The sequence below is a fragment of the Oncorhynchus clarkii genome, chromosome 12 (assembly GCF_045791955.1).
Source record: "Oncorhynchus clarkii lewisi isolate Uvic-CL-2024 chromosome 12, UVic_Ocla_1.0, whole genome shotgun sequence".
In the NCBI taxonomy this organism is placed as follows: domain Eukaryota; kingdom Metazoa; phylum Chordata; class Actinopteri; order Salmoniformes; family Salmonidae; genus Oncorhynchus; species Oncorhynchus clarkii.
In genome coordinates, this window is record NC_092158.1 from 79,224,999 (window position 1) to 79,239,561 (window position 14,563).

The 14,563-nt window shown below is 43.7% G+C and overlaps 1 long non-coding RNA gene, 2 other non-coding genes and 1 pseudogene across 3 annotated transcripts; 3 read left to right on the forward strand and 1 right to left on the reverse strand.

The window, feature by feature from the left end:
- The first annotated feature begins 978 nt into the window (after positions 1-978).
- LOC139421418 (uncharacterized) lies at positions 979-3,264 on the forward strand. The gene is made up of 5 exons (XR_011635620.1): positions 979-1,109; positions 2,200-2,259; positions 2,461-2,489; positions 2,695-2,751; positions 2,988-3,264. It is a non-coding gene; the product is annotated as an uncharacterized lncRNA (long non-coding RNA).
- On the forward strand, positions 2,309-2,380 carry LOC139423288 (small nucleolar RNA R38). The gene has a single exon (XR_011635840.1). It is a non-coding gene; the product is annotated as a small nucleolar RNA R38 (small nucleolar RNA).
- On the forward strand, positions 2,548-2,620 carry LOC139423289 (small nucleolar RNA SNORD49). The gene has a single exon (XR_011635841.1). It is a non-coding gene; the product is annotated as a small nucleolar RNA SNORD49 (small nucleolar RNA).
- A 1,308-nt stretch (positions 3,265-4,572) lies between the features above and the next one.
- LOC139421417 (fas-binding factor 1 homolog) lies at positions 4,573-14,155 on the reverse strand (annotated as a pseudogene).
- Between the last annotated feature and the right edge of the window lie 408 nt (positions 14,156-14,563).

Below are 14,563 nucleotides of genomic sequence, written 5' to 3' on the forward strand. Positions count from 1 at the left end.
GTCCGGTTCGGCCGTGTCGTTATCCATCCAGTGGACGATGTGATCCGCAGATCGACGTGCGGTTGATGAGGATGACTGCGGCTGGCTGCCCCTGCCTGTTTGACTGCTGTTGGACCCGGAGTCAACCAGCTGTTTTCCTTGTTGAAAGGTCTCTCCCTAGTGACTAAAGGGGGAATCACACACTGAGAAATTAAAGTTGGACAAGGTGCCCCATGTCAGGAATCCACCTTTTCTCATGGAATATAATAAATGTTTAGCATCTTGAGCAAACATTAGCAAAGCGGTAAATAACCAATTTTGCTGCAGGCTAATGGTTACATTGTTGATCAGTTAGGCCTAATTACTGCTTTGCTATTTACCTCGTGGAAAATGAATTGGCTAGGCTACTTCAAGGCCCTATTTTACCAGTAGCAAATAATATGATATATTGATGTTAGAATATTATTAGGAAAGACGAGATGCAATGCTTTAGATTGATTACTCTCTTATAGCCTCACCAAATGCAATTAGGTATTTTCAAACCAAGGCACTCATTTGTCTATTTGAAGGCTATATGGTCAGAATATCCCATGTTGTTCAATCATTTAGGTCTAGACTACCGGTATATATATTTTCATTATTATTTCACAAAGTCGGATATATGCCTGCTATGTCCTGGAGTTTATGTCGTGCACAAATGTGCACCAAGGGACACTGGCTTGCAACAGAGGGCAAAGAAAGAAGAAAAATATGGAAATGAAATCACAAATATGTATTAATAGGTGCATTCACTGAGACCGATTGCAACCACTGATTAAAACATTAAGTCACCCAACCCAACGGCTGACTGAGTAGCCTTCCTGATATGTGCTCCACTTGAGGTCTGCCCCTGGAAATTCAAACCTCACTTCCTACTGGTCCAAGATTGGTCACATGACGTATGACGTATGAAATGTATAAATCCCTACCCTAAGCACAATTCCAGTCTTTCGAACGTATGTACTGTAGAGAATATGTGGCGGGCTGAATTTTTTTTTTTGGGGGGGGATAACTATCTGCACCAACTCATAGCAAAATGCTTAAAAGACACTACGAACTCCAGTGTCAACCAGCCACCATGAGTGTAAATTGTAAGTAACCACTGTTAGCCATGTGCAAAAGGAGGTAGCTCGCTAACTGCTAGCCACATGGCTAGCTAACTTTCTGACAACGTCTAGGCCTGGCCTGTTTAAATTACATTCAGAACCCTGGTGTTTCTGTAGATCAGGTTCGAACATACGTTACCTGATTTTCCTTATCCCTTAACGGGTTTTAGTAGTTTTTTTTTTTTTAGTAATCACTGGTGCAGGTCGCCTGAGGTGTGGGAACGTGGTCTGCGTCAACATTTGCGGCAGACTTATGATTAATTTACTAGCGCGGAAACATTGTTTCCACTGTAGATTGTATGTGGTTAGCTATGTATCCGTCTGATCTTTGTCTGCACCTTTCAGAGCCGTTTGAACGGTCTCCCATCTTAACTCACGTGGATGGAAGTCCTATGGGCTGTGTCCACTCAAGCGGTAAAACAATATCCATGATTACGTTTGACCAGTTTTAAATTGGGAAGTTTGACGGTCGGTTTTGAGCAGGTCTGAAGTGTCTGCCTAGCTTAATTAACAAGCCTGTGATGAAACAAGATATCCCTCTGAACAACAGTGTTGACTTAACTGAAACCCCTGAGGTTTGATGGAAAACTCATATGATTTGAATGGGTACTTTTTGGCAGTAGTCAGTTGAGTGACTGTATTGTGTGGCGTAGTTTCTCAAGGTTATGTAGCCATGTTGCATAGCAAGATCATTAATTGAACTCGTGCCGTAATGGACTAATTGATACCCTTTCTTGTAGTGTTGTGGCATCGGAGGGTGAATGGACAGTTGCTTGGTAGGTACTTAGCTAGAACCTCTATGGTCTCTTGTGACTCAAATGGAGACATTGATTAGTTTTACTTTGCACTGAAGATGCTCTGAAATGCACAGAGGTCTGCCCCTGGAAATTCAAATACTAGTCCAGATACTAGTATGACGTTTGAAATGTATAAATATCTACCCTAAGCACAATTTCAGTCTTTCGAACGTATGTAGTGTAGAGAATGTGGCGGGCCGATTTTTTTTTGTGGGGGGGGGGGGCGGCGCATTTGACAGTTGTGCTAATTCGAACCAAACATGGTAATTTCTTTACAGGTCTGCCAACCTGGGTGTGATCCCATAAATGTTCCAATGAAGTCACTCCCATGTGAGCAGGTAACCACTACTTTTGACATTAAGTGGTCAATCTGTGGGGGGTGTAGTAACAAGTCTGTGATGAAACAAGTTATCCCTGTCTGAACAACAGTGTTGACCTATAGAAACCCCTGAGACTTGATGGGAGATTCATATTGTAAGATAATGATTCATTAAAGTATTACCATGATGAACATGTATTAATATTTCAAATGTTTATAGTGCCGGTGGGTCAAGAGGACAGTTAATTGGTAAGTGCTCAGCTAGGTTTTAGGTTTACTTTACAGTGGATATAATGGTGACTGTGGCTTCAGAGATGAAATTGCTGCATAGGAAGTACCGTCTGATGCGATAACTGACGCTGGATAAAGCTGCTCTGAGAAATTCACAGCCCTGAATGTCACCATGCTTTTGGCAATTGTAGCATTGAACCAAATTAATGTAACTTCTTTACAGGTCTGCCAACCTGGATGTGAACCCCTGAAAATACAGCAAATAATGCCATTAGATCAGGTAACTAACTACATGAACTGAATTAGTCTTATGGTATGAGTAATGGTGGCGCAGATGTGAAGAGGGTAACAAGCCTGTGATGAAACATGTTATCCCTGTCTGAACAGCAGTGTTGACTTATAGAAACCCCTGAGGCTTGATGGGAGATCCATATGTACTCACTTTCTGGTTTTATAAGGTAACAGTTGCCTGTTGGAGCCCTTCCTTGGCTTACTAGATGTTTTTATTTATTTTAGGTAATGGGGTCAAAGATGTGCCACCGGACTCAAGAACTGAAATTCACCAAATGAATGATCAGTGACTGACTAAAAAACTAGTTCAATGCAAACATTAGAAAATGTCAAGTTTAATGGCGTACTTAAAACCAGAAAGTCACAAGGCTCTAAGCTCCACAGTTAATCAGTGTGAAAGGCGCTTTGAGTGTGTCCAGGAAGAACTGCTCGTCCTGCAGAAAGTCACGATCCTAAGAAGATAAAACAAGTACATTTATCTACAATAAAGATTTGAAACTAATCTGCTTCCATCTTTACTAGACCATCAACAGTAATTTTCAAAGCTGACTTCTGTTGTAAACTGCGTTGGCCCTCAAATTGTCTCGAACTGTCCGTAATGTAAGCACTCGATTTGGTTAGTAATGTATTAGTTACCTTCTCTGCTGTGTGCCTGAGCAGGGCCAATCTGGCCTGGAGCTCTGTAGAATCCGGACTAGAGAACGGGTGAGGGCTGGCAAATAGCCTTGGTGGAGGCCATTTGAGGTACTGCCAACAACGGTCTGAAGTCTACAGTATTGAAAATATTGTCAAATGTGCTGTTCTGTGTTAATTCGACAAATTAACAACTATTTGTTTTGTAAAAGGCTCAGCCCACCTGTGAATATAGGGGCCATATATTGAGGGAAAGAAGTGATTGGGAGGCTGCGCTTGAGTCTCCATTGCTCTACGCTGCTCAGTCATCTTCACTCTCTCCTGCAGAAGGGGAAATGGTTAGTTGATACACTAACATTTCCATGAGTCTGGATATGATTTGTACACAACTCAAAGGTGCTATAGGAGGGCTGGCTGGAATGAAACCATTCCATCTGGGAGTGGATGCTCCTCAGTCTCCACCTGTCTGGACTCCTGTAGGGCCTTCTCCCCCTCATTATATTTTTCTGATGCCAGCTGCAAATACCGCCGCAGGGCGCCCAGTCACAACATTGTGCTACCTCCACTATCGCATACAACAGTAATGTATATAAATCATTGGTTGTCAACCCAATAGCTAGCTAACAGTGATGAGGTTGTGGTCCAGACCTTGCTGTAAGCCTCTACCTCCTGGGCACGTGTCTTCAGCTGCAGGCCTGTACCACTCAGCCTCTCCTTCTCCCTGTCCAGTTCCTCCTTCTGTCTCTCCAGAGCCCCCCTCTCCCGTGCTACAGCCGCCTCATGCTGCTTCAGGTCCACCTGTTCCAAAACTCTGCAAATCTCAATTGCTTGAGATCAAGTGAGTGAAATGTAATGACGATTGGGTTAGGTGAACTCCATTGCCTGAACATGGTAAAACTCTGGCATTTTGCATGCGACAATGCTAGACATACACGCCTATCTTAGCCCCTAGTCTGCAGTACCGGTGCCATTCTGATGATGGAGCCCTCTCTGTGAGCATCCCTCTCCAGTGCCCGGCTGGCCTCCTGCTCTGCTCGGTCCTGCCTCTGCTTCTCCTGGGTGTGGAACTGGGTCCACTCAGCCGCCAGCTTCCTTCTCTCCTCTGCACAGCATTACATTACCTGCTGCTGCTCCAACAAGGCACTCTAGACATGGAGGGGAGTAGGGGTCTTCGAAGTCTGTTTCCCAACCCTGGTCCTCCAGTACCCCCAACCTGACACATCATTCAGGGCTTGATGATTAGTTGAATCAGGTGTACTGTAGGGGGTACTTGAGGACCAGGGTTGGGAAACACTTGAGTAGGGATCTGGCGGATGTCTTTAACCACTTCTCCCTCAGTATATGTCTTTTGCCCTCTCCAGCTCCTCTCTCTCCATGCTGAGTTAAAGAGCGTCTCTCCTCGTCCAAGCCTCGCTGAGATGAGTCGGCCTTAGCATGCTCTGCATTCACTCTCCAGCGCTCCTACAACACAATCGTCATATTTAACATTCTGGAGAAATGGAAGGAAACGTTAACTATTTATGCAACTCAAGGCAACCTCTCTTCGTGAATATAATATTGATTTGGCTGTACAAGTACATATTTTATTGGTGGCACTGGTGTGAGCTGCACATTCTACCTGGTCACCTCAATCAAAACATTCAATTGTGGGGTGGATAAAACCATGAAGTTGTTCAACATCCTCATAAATGTCTGATGTGCCACTGGATGCTTTAATGAACGAACCTCATGCATTTGCGGTGAAAATCACTTTGGAAGCAAGCTAGTTATGTTAAATGGAGGGGTCTCTGCTTTCTGTAGGTATAACATTTCTTAATGATCATTACTGAGCTCAAAGTGCACTGTTTTTTAGGATGTTACCTTTACTGTTAGACCTTTACTGTTAGATGAATGCATGCTTCTAGCAATATGTGTGTATTTAGATCTAGCTAATGTGTTTTGGGTTTCCTCAGGTGGTGAATTAGCGGCAATTGAATTAGGCCTACATAATATTGGCGCACAAAGATGAAGGTACATTCATGTCTATATTCTGGAGCCCTATTTTGACTTGTGAACCAACAATTCATGACATCACTGGATTAGGCCGCATATAAAAAATTTGAATCCTGCTTGGACATGTAACTTATTGAATAACATCTGTCTGTTACACTTAATCAAAGTTATCACATGCGCAGAATACAACAGGTGTACAGTCATGGCCAAAAGTTGAGAATTACATTCATTTTCGAAGTCTGCTGCCTCAGTTTGTACGATGGCAATTTGCCTATACCCCAGAATGTTATGAAATCATCAGATGAATTACTAAGTCCCTTTTTGTCTTAAATGAACTGAAACCCCCAAAAAACATTTCCACTGCATTTCAGCCCTGCCACAAAGGGACCAGCTGACATGTCAGTGATTCTCTTGTTAACACAGGTGTGAGTGTTGATGAGGACAAGGCTGGAGATCACTCATGACTATTGAGTTCAAATAAGACTGGAAGCTTCAAAAGGAGGGTGGTGCTTAGAATCATTGTTCTTTCTCTGTCAAACATGGTTGCTTCTCAGCCAAGGGAGTGGGCTCACTCACAATTTTGCCTAAGAACACAGCCATGAATAAAGAATGGTACCAAAACATCCTCTGAGAGCAACTTCTCCCAACCATCCAAGAATAGTTTGGTGACGAACAATGCCTTTTCCAGCATGATGGAGCACCTTGCCATAAGGCAAAAATGATAACTAAGTGGCTTGGGGAACAAAACATACAGATATTTTGGGTCCATGGCCAGGAAACTTCCCATTGAGAATTTGTGGTCAATCCTCAAGAGGCGGGTGGACAAACAAAAACCCACAAACTCATTGATTATGCAAGAATGGGCTGCCATCAGTCAGGATGCTAGGGCGGATTGCAGAGGTCTTAAAAAAGAAGGGTCAACTTCATGTAATTGTTAATAAAAGCCTTTGACACTTATAAAATGCTTGTAAATATTCTTCAGTATTCCATAGTAACATCTGACAAAAATATCTAGACACTGAAGCAGCAAACTTTGTGGAAAATAATGTGTCATTCAACTTTTGGCCACGACTGTAGACCTTAGTGAAATGCTTACTTACAGGCTCTAACCAATAATGCAAAACTGTATTAGGTGAATAATAGGTAAGTAAAGAAAGGCTATAAAAGTAGCGAGGCTATATACAGACACCGGTTAGTCAGGCTGAGGTTGTATGTACATATGGTTAAAGTGACTATGCATACATGAAGAGAGAGTAGCAGTAGCTTAAAAGAGGGGTTGGTGGGTGGGACACAATGCAGATAGCCCGGTTAGCCAATGTGCGGGGGCACTGGTTGGCCAGCCCAATTGAGGAAGTATGTACATGGATGTATAGTTAAAGTGACTGCATATATGATAATAAAGCATTGTGAATGATTTTATAAGATGGTGCCAAATTTTTAAAAATTAGGGGCGTGGTGCCACCAACAGAAAACGTTAGTCTGGAGCCCTGTGTTGACACACACAAGACCTCAAATGAAGTCACTCAAGACACGTTTTCCTTTACAATCCTATTTTCTTCCAGAGTGACATGGCAACATTTGTATTTATACAAGTCAATTAAGAATCGTATTTACAATGACGACCTGTCACAGAAGCACAGTCAACAAAGACCTAACCTCAGTGACTCCTGACCTTCTCTAGTTGCCTCTGCTGCTCAGCCAGCTGGGTGTCCATCTTGGCGATGACTTCTTTGAGCCTTGTTCTCTCTTCTGCCATGGCCCTCTGCTGCTGGCCCAGACGGTCTTGCATCACTGAAACGAGTAGACAAGCTGACTTTCACAATGTCATTCTCACTGACTGAAGGGAAAATAAATAGAAACTACTGTATTATGAAAATCATTGTTTTCTTTTCATAAAACTGAGTAGTGGTATGATACCTCGGAGCTGTTCGTCTCTCTGCCGTGCCCCCTGCTCCAGCCCCTGGGCAGTGTTCTCATGGGTGCTCTCCGCCCGAGACGAAAGGTCCCCCAGCATGCTCCATCTGCTCAATCACCACTGTCAGGGACCTACAACACCAATACACAGAATGAGAGATGCTAATATGATGTCAACTGTAGTAAGTTACAAGTTTGGTTAGATGTAGCATGTCCTCTGTATAATTCTTATGCAACGGTCAGAGATTTAGCAGAGTATGGTTAAAAATGAGTATTGAGTAGAAATGCATGTGTGACCTGGTTTGTGATGTGGCACTGGTCACAGCATCAATCTCCTCATCCTTCAATCTCTTCAGCCTCTGGACCTGATCCTCGTGGTCTTTCTTCATCTCCAAAATAGACTTCCTAGAGGAAGGAAACCGTGACAGAGCAAATAAAAATTAAGAAACATTATGGAAATATAAAGATAACATACATTCTTTTATCCACAAGCAGTGAAAATAGCTGGGCTTTAGGGAGAAAATACAGGCATCTCTTGTTCTCTAATGTGGTATCTTGCAGCCCCCCTACCTCTGTAGGTCTCTGAGTCTCTCCACCTCTCGGTCTCTGTCCTGCTGGGTTTGGGCCAGTCTGCGCTGGTGCTGTGCCTGCAGCTTCATACACTCCTGTTCAGCTATATGTGTGACCGTGGCTAGGTGCTCTGCTAGGTCCTCGCATTCCTGTCGTGCCCGTGCTTCTCGCTGTGCCGCGGAATCGTCAAGCAGCTTCACACGAGCCCTGGTGGATGCACACACACTCTTTTGGGTAAAGAGGTAGTGATTCAGTCTGTGGTGGTGGCAGGACCTCTATAGGTCTCCGAGCTCCTGTCATACCTGTGTGTGTTCTCCATGAGCTCAGTGTCCTGCTTGTGTCTCTGCTGAACACTCTCCAGCAACATCTGGTTCTGGTCTAGCTCCTGCTGTAGAGATCTCACCTGGAAGAGAAGACGCAGTTTTCAGAGCTGAACGTTGTTTATGGAAGTGGCAGAAAGAGGAAGAGCACTGTCAAAAAGATAGTTGATAGATACCTGTCCCTCCAGTTTGATGATGCGGGCCTGTAAAGCTAGATGTCCATTCTGCTTCTCAGTCTCTCTCTTCTGTCTCTGCAGCCCAGCTTCATCCACAGCTCCCCCTAACCCCAGCAGCTGGGACGCCAACTACAGTCAGAGACGGATACCAAAGTAAAGTTAACGAAGACTCTCAAAAGAGAACATCTGATAAAACCTGAGTTATCTGTGTAAAAACAAATGAATGGGGAAGTGTTTCCATCAAATGAAAAGGTAATTGTGATTGGAGAATTGTTTTACCTGCTGCTGTTGTAGTAAGAGCTGTTGCAAACTGTTGGCTGAAAGAGACATCTGTTTAAAAGAGAGGAAGAGTTAAATAATGAAATAAGTGACTTATGGTTTCCAAACAAATCATCCATAATGACAACAGGGCATATAAATGAAAAATAGAAAAGCCTCTACATACCTGTGGTTGGAGAGCAGGTGCAGTGTTCTGCATCTGGCTTTGCTGTGGCACTGGGAAACCAAGAACAGTATGTGTCAATCAGGACAATCTGCCCATCATCAATGCCAGTGATTGATAAGAAACTAGAGGTATAACTATTAGAAATATGAATACAGTTAGAAAGTTATTCAAATGACTACTGTCCATAAGCTATCCATCCCTATGTTTCCCTAAGAGTACCTACACCGCATTGAGCCAGGCATCATAGCATGGGGCATGGGGCCAGACATAGACTGCCATGGCTGGGCAGGGTAGTTAGGGGGCAGCTCTGCTTGACTTGGCCATCCTGGCTCCCTGTGATCCTGCAGGGCTGGTGGATGGTACTGTGGGGGCAGGGGGAAGCTAATGGTAGCAGAGGTTGGCAGGGGAGAGGGGTCTGGTCAGGATAGAAGCCTACTCTAGCAGACACAGCTGTGGATAGAAAGGGGGAGACTAGTTGAGAGGAAGAGAAAGGTTGAGGTTTGGTGGGCGGATGTTGGATGACTATTGTTAGGGATTGTGGATGAGTGGACTGCTCGACTGGTATCTGTGGGGAGTGGAGAGCTGATGTGTGCCTTTGACAGGACTGTGGGTTGTGGATGTGAGACAAGCTCAGTACGGGTCTTAGGTGTTGGTGAGTGAGGGGTGTGGTCTGTGTGCGAATTCTGCCTGATAGTTTCTTCGGCAGTGGAATGAGCTGGTCGGGGCTGGGCATGACTCTTTGTCCCTATTGGCTCAGCTGGGTCACTAGTGAATGTGTGATTGGTTTCCTGTGTCTGCTCAGGAGGGTCAGTTGGGATAGGGATAGACATTCTAGTAGACTGGGTCAGCCAAATGACTAGAAAGGGACTTGGCTTGGAAAAACGAAACGTTTGTTATAAAAGATGCTTCCCGTGTGGTAGAAGTTGAATAGCACAACGTAGAGGGAAAAGGGACATGGTTAGCTGGGTCCTCTAAGATGGGAGTGAGTAACATACCAGGCCTGAACTGGACCTCTCTCACTGGGGTAGAATGAGCAGTAGGGCTGGGCTGTCTGTGGGAGGGCTCCCTGGTTAGAGGAGAATCTCTTGAAGAGAAGGAACATAATCCTGACCTCAATGTCCAAAAGCACCAGAACTCATATAGCACATTGGGGCAATATTGCAGTGGTAGATATTATACATCACAGCTATTTAGATTAAGGTTGATCATACCCTGGTTCCTTGTTGGGGGTGGATGCATCTTTCCTCCTGGAAGCTGGTGAAGAACCACATTTGCTGAGGAAGTAACAGACAACCAATGACAACATACTGAGATATAAGCAGTTGCTTCTAATGTAGGTGTTTCTCTAGAACTGTAGTAGTATGACCCAGCCTTCAATGTAGAGTACCCTAGTCCTAGCCTAGTCCTATAGCCTTACCTGAGAAACGACTCCAGATCCACCTCGTCTCCAAACCCCAGAAAGTCTTGCTGGGTTGTCCTCTTTTCCTCTGACCGTGTGGATGATTGAGTCTTCTTCCTGCTCAATGCCCCTGATAGCCAATCATCTTAGTCCTTTTGGCTTGCAGAAACCTCTACACTGGGTCCTACTGGTTTGGGGGATTTGAAGGAGGTGTTTGGAGTCTCTGTCGATGGCTGTGGAATGAGGTTGCCAGACGAGGAGGGTTTGCTTCCCACTGACGAAGAGGAGGGGGTCTTCAAGGGTTCTGGTACAGGCGGGGGCTCTTCCTTCTCCTCATCATCATCTACCTGCGAGAGCCCCAGCCAGTCTGCAGCAGGCCGGGGGAAGGTAGGGGTGAGCGTGGTGGGGGTGATGGGTTTGAGTTTCTTCTCAGGAGAAGAGGCACTGTTGTCCTCAGTGGAGAATCTGAAAAGGAGTGGCTAATCTTAGATGGTGGGCCATTTCCTTTGACATACACTCTGGTCCATTAACTTACATAGAAAATCTTCAGGAACTCAGATTATATCTAAATATGATGGACTTTTTATTGACCCAACCTTGGTTGATCCAGGCTTTGACCAAAACAAACTATGAGGAAGGCTTCTACTAGAGCTCTGACTTACCTGACCGACTGTCTGCATGAGTGGCGTCCCTCAGGTGTAGTGACCAGTGTAGGTTGATAGGAACCAAACGTCAGCTCTTCTTCTAGGAAGGGGTCTGACAAAGGGAAACATCAACTCTCATTTCATTCAAGAATACCATATCACACTTTAAATACAAAAACATGGAGTGTTAGCTACCTTTAGTAGTGGGGGTCTCCTGATGATGCTTCTGCTTTTCCTGCTCCTGCGGAGGGTCCTTCGTCTCCCCTGTTAGAGGGCGCTCCAGAAGGCGAGGGGACGTCCCACGCCCCAGAATCTCATCTAGCCTGGTGCGTGCTCTTTGAGGGAGCTCACTGCTGCTAGAGACAGTCAGCGCAGAGGAACAGGGAGGGTGCATTTCCAATAACTTTTTGTTGGGTTTATCATAGTCCATAGGTTTTGTGATAGCCTTGGTTGGAACTGATGATGTTGACTGAGGCATTTGAGACCCTACCTCTCGTTCTTTGGTATGAGCACGGTCTCATTCTTCTTAGGGCTCTCTTTGGGCCTCTCCCCAAACCCCAATGCATCCATTAGGTCATCCTCGTCATCATCAAACGTAAGCTCGTCCCGCTTCTTTGGAACTGGAGCTGGTGAGGCTACAGGAGAAATATATGCATTTGATACATTCTGGCTCGCTCTTCTTTTGGGTATGTATAAATTCACAAATAAAACACACAAAAAGGTTCACCAACCTGTTTCTTTATGATAGGGGAGTCCCCCCAGCACTGATCTCTCTGGAGGAGCTTTTTTGATGATTTTTGGCTCATTTTTGTCTTCTATGGGTAGATTATCTAACAGGTCAGCCAAAGGGTCATCAAAGTCTGTAGACAACAGATATGATACCAGAGCTGGGGATTCTGTTTTGATATTAATATGCTTTATGGTGTGTTAAGAACTCTACACTTAGGGCCACTCTAATGGATTTTACAGTTGACCTGATATTTTGTGGTCTATACATGAGTCCAACTGTTAGCTTTGGTACCTTTTGTGTCTGTTGTTGGGGCAAGAATATCATCATCTGAAGCAATGCAGCAATAGGAAGAAATAATGTACAATTATGTATATTTGCATTGTATTAATACTAATTTGGTGGCCCGGGTCATTGATAACCAATGGTGTAGCCAGACTAGCCAAAGACCCAGACAGGACAGTCACCTCACCAGTGAAGCTGAACCTCTTGTAGCCACGTGCTGTCGATGCAGGAGCAGAACTTGGCTTCTTCTCCTCAATGTGTAGCTCATCTGAGATTCCTCCTCCTTTTAACTTGTTTCCTGATTTAGGAGGATTTTTTGTAGGTCCTCCAATGCCGGAGCCTTTACTCTGAGCTGGGGCTGAACTGGGCTTTTTCTTTGATCCAAAGAGATCAGCGTCCATATCATCTATGTCCTATGTAAGGATAGCACAGACATAGCTGGGTTATGAACGTTCACACATAAAGCCTGGAGTCTTACTCCCTGGGGAGGCGTCATTAGAACAAGGCATCATTACTTTCATGCTCTCCAGTAAGGCTGTGGGATCAGCCTCAGAAACATCAGAGCCCTGGATTGGAAGTGAATATAAAAGATGTATATGGAAAACAGTCAACAGCCTCCCTGCCATACTTAATGTATGACCTGCCAACTCACCTCATTTTCAGCTTCCTCTGCCAGTTTTCTGAAGAAGTCGTCACCCAATAGTGAGCTGGAGAACCAAAACGCATAGAATTAGCAAGCAGACTGACAGTATCCTCTGTCTAAATGGTCAAGAAAGAGTTGAGACTACTCTCTGATCTGGCAGTACATTTTTTCAGTCCCAGTTAACTCACTGTTTTCCACTGCGTGATGGTAGAGGAGGTCCTAGTCTGCCTGCTTCACGGGCCGGAGCTTTGGCCTTCACTGGGAAATCTGTACAAATAACAGGAAAACTTTACCATCACTACACAGTGTGTACTTGCAGTATATTATACTAATGATTTGTCATTTTGAATTGTCATAGATCTGTTGTAGGGATGTAATCACATACCATCATCTCCCAACAGGTCTCCTAACATATCATCAATTGAACCTGTAGTACAAAAACATCATATTGAATGAATCTGTGAGCTCCATTCAAGTTGTATTGTGCAGGATTTAAATGGGTAAATAACAACATCAGAGGGACTTACTCTTCTGTCCTTTCTTCTGTTTAGCCTGTATCGATTAGGAACACATAGGATAGGGGGTGGGTTTAATTTGTGGAACTTTCCAACAGGAATCTGTTCCAAAAACTTCGTACAAGATTGCCAAACAACGCATACAAAGTAGCACGATAAAGTCACCTTGCTAACTAGCTGTCGAATAGGCATCAACTCACCACATAGCTTATTCTTAATGTTTGTCCATAGGCTACCAGAGTGAGGAAAGACATTTTTCGGAATAAACGTGATGAGTGAAAAACTTAATGACATACCCGGTAGGGAGTGCGCTATCTTATTCGGCCACTATACAACTTTGTATGCGTTGTTTGTTGGCAACCTTGTTATTTACGAAGTTTCTGGAACAGATTCCTGTTGGAACGTTCAATAAATTATACCCACCCAGGTTAGGGTTTTTAAAACAAAGTTCACTGCAGTCAATGGGGTGACTGGCACTTGAATAAACTAAGCTTCAACTAGAAGCTATCTTGTTGTGGGGAATTATCTAGCTCTCAACAACCTATAATGAGCACTATTACATCTTAAGAGGGTTAATCTTGCAGAATGACCAATAATGTATTAGGAGACTTGTGATAAAATACTCGTATCTTGATTTAGATAGTATACGATTCTTACCATGATGTTTCTCTGACTGCAGCAGCGTTAAATCTGAGCCTGGTGACTAATGGTAACCACAGCGAAGGGAAATCCCAACAAGTCTGCAAATTTGCTTTGGCTAGACGACTAGAAGCTACTGTCTGTAGCTATTCGTTCACAAACTTAGCTAGTATATTTGGTCACTAGCTACCTTTTTAAAAATTTGGAAACAACGGACAAATAATGCTGAGTGTGGACTCAGCCTGGTGTTGTAACGTTACCACCAGCACTAGCTACATTCAAATGACATGGAAAGGCGGTTGTCTCATCATGAAGGCATTTAACGTTAACTATGTAGCTAACGTTAGCTAGAAAATCAAAACATACTCCCTCTGATTGACCAGGTTGAATGACTGAATACTAACTTAGATATTTAGAGTAAATCTAACCATCCCTCAATTTAAGTTAATATAATACCAATCCATATGCTTTTATCAGAGTGTTTTACCCGCAGGTTCCTCTGTTTTCAACGTACACTCCCTGTTTACCAGTGAATTATTGGTAAACATTATGTTTGGTCCCCACCAGGTGGCGTTTCAGGTTAGAACATTTCTAAATATCTGTTATTATTGTACATAATAGCAGAATATAGAATAACAAATATTGCTTTTATCTAGCTAAATACTTTTTGTTTAATTGCAGGTCAGTATTGGTGTATATAAGCGAAGTAAATGATTATATAACAACATTGTTAATGGGTCTACATAGCTAATCATTCAGTCAGTGGTGGTGATGGACTGTAAAAACTATACCCAACAAAATCTCAGTGGCACGAACAGATGAATTAAAGGAAAACTCCACCCAAAAACTATCTTTTGGTATTTGTTTCTTTAGTCCATTGTTGATTTAGGCCCTTATGT